The 7445-nt window shown below is 49.0% G+C and overlaps 1 protein-coding gene across 6 annotated transcripts in view; it reads right to left on the minus strand.

Annotated features, from left to right (window-relative positions):
- LOC105187285 (protein tyrosine phosphatase type IVA 1) overlaps nucleotides 1–7212 on the minus strand; it is a 45075-nt gene extending 37863 nt beyond the window's left edge. For all 6 annotated transcript variants that reach the window (XM_011148014.3, XM_011148013.3, XM_011148010.3 and 3 more), the window contains exon 1: nucleotides 7036–7212. The gene's annotated coding sequence lies outside the window, so the exon portion shown is untranslated. The remainder of the gene's footprint in view (nucleotides 1–7035) is intronic.
- Nucleotides 7213–7445: the final 233 nt, after the last annotated feature.

A 7445-nucleotide genomic window follows, 5' to 3' on the forward strand; every position in this document is an offset into this window, starting at 1 on the left:
AAACATATATAGTTTAATACATATCCAGAATATCATATCAAAGTTAACCATTTGAAGTCATCATATTGAATTTTAAAATTTTGACTCCAGATTCGTAATCAGAGATCCAGGAAACCTCTATATACATAATCAGTTTCTTTTATTATTGCATAAAAAAATTCGTGCTTCAAAGGGTTAAAAGAGACAACGTCGATGAGAATAAGCGCATCAACGAGCTGAAAAAAATCGAGCGAGAAGGAATCGATCTGAAAGACGCGTTTTGGGGAAAAAAGTCGATTCTCCAGAAATCGAGAGATCGCCAAGTACATTCAAGGAATGTCCGTTCGGACTTGTTCTCGCGCGCCCTCCAGGCAACGAGAAGGCGAAAGAAGAAGGATGGCGACGGAGAGCGAAAGTTCGCGCGCGGCTTTTTGACAGCCCCCCCCCCCCTCCTAGTCGCCTGTGCGCGTCCGGATGTAGGTTATTTTCATTGCAAACACCGCGAGAAATCCGACGACCGCGACATCCGACTGAACCGATCGGTCGTTGCACGCGGCGTGAAAAGCACGTCGGCCTTATCAGCGACAACGGGCGGGATAAAGACTTGCGCAATTTCCGCCTTGCGTGAGGATGCCGGCGTTCGCAGCCACGACGAGACGTAAAATGTGCGAAGAGCTCGGCGACACGCGCCAATTAACGAAGAGAGGCGAACCGCGGACTAGAGAGACGCGCGATTTTCCTTTCTTCGACCGCGCCGCGAATTTCTGCCGCGAGATCGCGCTCGCGGCGAATCGTCCGTGCTCCGATTCAGCCGACTTGTGTGTGTATGGGTGTATGTGAAAACGGGCTCTCCTTAGATAAAAAATAAATATCCCGAGAAGATTTCCGGCAACTCGACTTAAACTAAACTAATCTAACGCGCCATGTCGTATTTTCCAGACTTGCAGCAGGGAAAATAACTTGCTCTCTCGTCTCGGCACGAATCACCCGTTGCTTGCGTTTTGCACATCGCTCATACATCATGAATGAGTTGCATTTCTTTGAGACTCTCGCCGCGACTGTTGTTCGGCAATCGTTCAATCTCTCGGCGGGAGAAAATATTAATTTAGACGGTCATCCGACGTGTCGAAGTCAGTCGGGACACATGTTTGTACACAGCGTTCGTTATCGGCCGACTAACTCGGAATCTCGCGAACCGAAGCAGCTCACAAGCGATGTAAACAATGTGCACCAACCAACTGACAACGTTACTACAACGCACGTACAATTGATAGCCAAGAACATGATCGTGACAATACACGGCAGAATAAACATCATCGCAACGCTGCACGTCGCGTCCTTTGACTCGATTAATTTTTTTCGCGGATATAAAAAAGGTTGTGTAACGCAAAAATAGCGAATATTAACTTCTCGATGTGAATTGATATAGATAACTCTAACTATTATTATATTAATAACAATTTTAACAAGTCGATAATTAATTTACAATTCTCAAAGATTTTATTTTATAAAAAAAAAAAAAAAAACCGGTTGTAAGTTTAGAGTTACACCGGGATATATATGTAATTTATTATAATTATTGATAAATACGCATAAAAGGTTATACCGATTTTTTTCATCTTGAAATATGTTGTAAAAAATGAAATTCTGAATAACTTTTCCCGATACAATTATATGGGAGTCGCTTATAGTTTCCGAGATACATGACTTTAAGGTTTCAAAAGGTAAATATGCATGAATGGTTGTACACTTCACTGATTTTGTTGAAATTGAATATATATTGTAGGAGTGATGGAAATTATTTCCAAAAAGGACCTAAATTAACTTATTGTTAATTATTGGCAAAAAGAGCCTAACCTAATTTGATCTTTGACAAATTTACCGTATACTAAAAATAAAAATCTTGCGAAGATTAGTAAAAACCCGTACGCAAGGTTAGGAAGAATTGATTTTAATCTATGAAGTATTGGATTTAAACTTTTTAATTTTTTAATAAATTTTTCTGCAAGACGTATATGTATCTGTCACTTTTGTCAACTTTGTATCTTTGAAGAAATCTTTGCTAATCTTCATAAAATTTCCATTTTTAGTACATGTAAGTTCATTAGTAAATTCATCAATTTAATAAGACGAAAGATTTATGTAACTGTAAACAATAAATATTTAGAACAAGATTGTTAAATAAAAATAAACTTCTACAAATAATTGCATTCAACACGTACAATTTTATAAGTTAATAATTCTATAATTTCAAAATCATATGTCTTGGAAACTACAAGTGATCTCTATATAATATATTAGGAAAATATGTTTATTACATTTACAATTTATTTTTATGTATGTAATTTAGATTAAAAATATCGACATCAGTATGTAACCTTAAAATTACACGGCGTAATAGAAGGTTAGAACATACAGAGCACAGAAAATTGTTAAAAAAGATAAAAAAAAAAGCTCATCCCAAATTGAAGCGCCGACGTTCCCGGAAGAAACTCGCAAACGCAACAAGTCGCGCCATTTGCGATGGCGATTGAAGAGATTCAATGGCCGGTGTGAAATTGCCGACCGAAAGCCGCACCAGCAACGCGAAATTGCACCTGCACTAAAAACCGCGATCGCGATTCCGCGGAGAAATCGCGTCGCAAAGCGCGACTTCGTAAATCGCCACCGCGAACAAAAAAAAATAACATAAAGCATATGTGTACACCGGCGAACAACGAACAATGGCGGGACGAGGTGAGGAGGGCGAAGCAGAGGGCAGCGTTTAGAAAATACTCGAGCGCGAATCGGCGCGCGATCGATCGATCGCACTTCCTGAGATTCGCGCTCTCCCGGCGACGGCGATATCGCGCGCCGATTAAATTCGCAGCGTGAAAATCGCGAGTGAAAAATCGCCGCGGTCGCCAGCTCGATCGCTCGACCGGCGCGGCGCGGCGCGAGCCAATTTCGCGAGTTACGATCGTACCTGATATGTTCTACATAGGTGAAATGCGATCGCGGCGTAATTCGACGACCCACGCGAACCAGACCGCGCACGTGGTCGCGTAAAGCGAGATGACGAGAGCGGATAACGAGACTTTTTCTTCGGAAAAGCCGAGCCCGAGCCGTTCTCCGAATTCGCGACAGCACAATATTTCCGGAGCGATACACGGTACATATTAATACATACACAGCGGGATACATATTAACACATATTAATAGACGCGACCTCACCATGTGCGAGACGTGCGGCGATAGCTGCCGTCCGCAATCGACGACGACGACGACGACGACGACGACGACGACGATGACGCTTCGACGGATCTCTCGAAACGGGCATGCACGTCGCCGGCGAGTGATCTTTCTAGTTTAGTTGGGTTGCATTTCTTGCATTGCGTGGAGTAAACCGAGTATACAGGGTATTTCGAAACGAACGGACTGGTCCTCTGTATTCTTCTCAGCGGGACGAAGAAAAAACATGGCGCCCAGAAAACGCTCGGTTGAGAAGGTTACGCCGGAATTAGAGGAATTGGTTTCGATGTTATAACATTTTATGGTTGTTTATAATTATTAAAACACGCTTGACTTTTATCCATTCGAAAACGATTGTTTACTCGGCTCCGACTGACGATGAATAACAAGTTTTACAAAGAATGGAAGGCGAATTATATTGCGAGAGATATCAGCAAAGCATCCGGTGATTTTTTTTTAGTTTTTGAAATTCATGTCGATAATTATATATTAAAATCGACATTGGCTTTTTAAATAAGCATTTTAGGCACTGCGTTCGTCGGAACTTTTTTGTCTGTCTCGATGAGAAGGTTACAACTACATATAGCCAAGCCAGTCTTTTTGAAACATCCTCTGTATAGCTTCCCACTTGGAAACGCAAGTCGACGCAAGCATCGTCTTACTTTTGCCACTCGCTGTACACAGAGAAAAATATAATTCTGCTGCTAAAAGAAAACCGATTCTTCGACTCACGCTTTTTCCCTTAAGTAACGATTATTTTCTCTCGACGATTCTTAAAACATATTAAAATATACTCATCGCAAGTCGGAGAAAATCTCACTGTCATATGCTGAGAAGAAGAACTTAACCTCTGCTTAAGAGAATCACAAAACTTGCGCTTTACATAGCGAAAAAAAAAAACAAAAAAAAAACAAAAAACCGGATTTTTGTTTCAGTTTAATATTCTCGATCAAAGTCCCAAACTTACTAGCCACACAAACTTGCTTCAGACACTCGAAACGAGTGACCTTTGCAACGTGTATTCTTCTGTGTGTGAAACAAGGAGCGATAGTTCGCGCGGCCCGCGTTACCGAGTGGAAAGCCTCGGCTGGCCGGCCGCACGTCGCAGGGGGAGGGGGCCCGAAAGTCCCGATACAGCCCTGCTCCGGCCGAAAAGAACAGGCCTGACACCGCGCGCGCGATCTCACGGGGCGAGAGTTGCCGCGCGTAAAGGCCAACGGCGTATTTCGCGAGCATCGCTTTCGCGGCCCTCGGCGGGCATGGACGCCGCGTCGGGCGCGCTCGTGCCGGCCGTATCGTGATTACGAAACCGATAACGACGTGGCGCTTCTCGATCACTCTCGCGCGTGCGACGCGGCGGAAAGAAACGCCGACGCACGGCCGCCGCGCCGGCACTCGCGGTCGTTCTCGCCGGACGAGACGTTCGGCGGGCGCGCTCGATAAGCCGAAGTCACGACAATGACTGCAATTTCGCACCTATCGGACCGGTTGACGCAAAGCGCCAGTAAAACATGGCCGAAGTTCGCCGACGCGATTATCACTTCCCGGCCTCACCGCACCATCGCGCGCGTCACACACACATATCATGCGTGCGCTCGCTCGTCCGCTGGTTAGTTAGACGCCTCTTGGTCGCGCCGCGCCACGCCGCGCCACCGAATGACGTCAAGCCATTTTTCCGTTTTTTTCCGAGAAATCGAGTCACCGCGGGGTGGCAATCGGGCGAAAATGTGTGGGAGATCGGATCTATCGAGCGGACAGGGACGCTCCTGAATAAACCAGCCTCCTTTTTGTTCGTATCGCAATTATAATTAACACCGATGGGGATCAGCGATTTGTCGCCGAGGGGAGGAGGCGAACGACGTCGGAAAAAAGAGAGAGAGAGAGATCTCGCGTTTTGCGTTCGCCTTTGTCGGCCCTCTTTCTCTCACTCTCTCTCTCTCTCTCTCTCTCTCTCTCTCTCTCTCTCTCTCGATATTTCACGAATTCGCCCACGTCAAGGCGAATTTGTCATCGACAAGTAGATGACCCGCGTCTGTTTATCTTCTTGATGCGCCATATCCAATCTCTATACGCGTTGCGCATCTAGATTATCCACATATATACGGGACTTACGGTTTAACGCCGATTCCGAACAGCAATATTAGAGAGATTTTACCAGGCAGGATACTCTCTCGGTGCTTTGCCGAGAGGAGAGCGATCTGTTTAACGGACACGTTTTTCCTCGGGGGTCCTTCGGACGTAAAGCCAATTGGAAAAGGGAAAATAATCTCAAATATAGCAAACTCAGTCTTGACTGGTTAAATTTCAATCCAATACTCAATCCCAATCCGTAGTCTGATCCGGGCTTAAGGCGACTGCGAGATGCGCGCTACGCCAAGATACCGGCTGGTACTCGTCGGTGCGCGTACGCGCGACGGAGTTATCTCCGGCGACAGCCGGCGCTCCAAACGGGAATAAACCGCGGCCGAGTCGGCCGATTGCGAGATATCCGCTTGTTTCGCATTGTTACGCGTTGAGTCACGGCCGCGATATACGCGCGAGTGGACTCGCCGGTTTCGCACGCGCGCGTGCGCGCGCGCGCTCGCGCCGCCGAGATTGAGATCGAGATCGGGATTATGCGAGGACGCTCTTCGGCGACCTCGGCGCCGAGTAATCATCGGCGCAACGCAACTCTCGGAAGTCGGCAAGAAGGTTCTCTCTGAAGACTCGCCGAGGAAGGAGGAAGCCGAGCGCCGAAAGCTACTCGAGCAAGACCAAACGTCCTCAAGAGAGAGAGAAAGAGAGAGAGAGAGAGAGAAGAGCAGCAGGAAAGAAACGGAAGCTCTTGCGACCCCCCCCGTCGATAAACAAAAGAGCGAGCCCGACGCGATCGCCACGCGGTTACGCTACACACTGCGCAACGTTGCGCGGCCACATGTCTCATGCACACACATGCGCGCGTGGCCGAAGCACACTTTTTCCTCGAGCAAGGGGGGAGGGAGGAAACGTACATCCATCGATCACCAAAAGTATCGGCGAGCCGGCGCGATCGAGAGAGCGTGAGGAAATTGGCGCGGGCGCGTCAACCTCGACGACGTGTTTGACGTTTCATGCGTCGTCGGGCTGGAGAAACCCACTCGAGAGCGGGCCCGCCTTTTCTCTCTGTCTCTCTCTCCCTGTGACTAGTGTGAGTAGAAGAGACGACGCGTGGACGCTCGAGCGCGCAAAGCATGCACGCAACACGCAGGCCGTCGCGGAGCTGGCGAAGGAGGCGTCACGCCTCGCGAGGCGAAGCGATCCGATGCGTCCCGAGCGTGCAGAGGCTGCCTCCTCGGGGACATTTCGCGAGATTACCGTCGGCCGAGAGGGACCGGGGCGCGGGCGCGTGCCGAGAGACTCACGTTTCGACACGACGCGACGCGACGCGACGCGGCGCGGCACGCCACGCCACGCCACGCCACGGCGAGAGCGCGGCTCTGATGGGGAGAGAGAAAAAAGATCGCGGTTTCGCGTGCGATGGAGTTGGCGGCAGTGGAGACGAGACGCCAGAGTTCGTCGCCCGCGCCGCGTACATCCACCGAATGCAGCACACGGACGAACGGGAGGACGGAGGGACGGGGATGCACACGACGCACGCAAGGACGAGCGCAAATACGCGTCGTGCACGAGCGTGTTTTCAGCGAAACCGCCGACACGACGAGCGATCGACATTACGCTCGTCCGCCTGTTCGTCCGTCCGCTCGCTCTCTCGCTCGTACGCAAGTGTGTACACACGCATGTCGTGCCGTGTACCTCGCGACTTTGCGCGTCGTCTCTCGGGCGTTCCGCATGGGCGCGAGCACTCACCTGAATCGCCATACACATTGAATATGGAAGCTACGGTGGGGCGTTCGTTAGCGAAAACGCAACTCCGTAGGTGACAGGAAACACGCCGAGGATACTCGCACCGCTCGCGCACTCGTCCACTCGCCTGAGAAGCCCGTGAACAACTGGAACGGCCGACCGCACTGACGGACGCACTCCGGATGAAGGGACAACTCCCACCACGCGCCGCGCAGCCGCGCACCCGGAACCTGCGCGCCCGGCTCACGTGACCGCCGCGCGCCAGGGCTGTAAGGCCGCCCGGCGGGCCCGTGGGTCGCTGTGCGACTTCTTATCCATAATTTTTTTATTCTTGTCTATAATTCTTTTTATCTTCTTATATTTCTATATTTTCTTATCTTTTCTTAATTTTGTTTATTTTCTTATATTTTCTA

Source organism: Harpegnathos saltator, unplaced genomic scaffold, assembly GCF_003227715.2.
Source record: "Harpegnathos saltator strain DR-91 unplaced genomic scaffold, Hsal_v8.6 scaffold627, whole genome shotgun sequence".
NCBI lineage: Eukaryota > Metazoa > Arthropoda > Insecta > Hymenoptera > Formicidae > Harpegnathos > Harpegnathos saltator.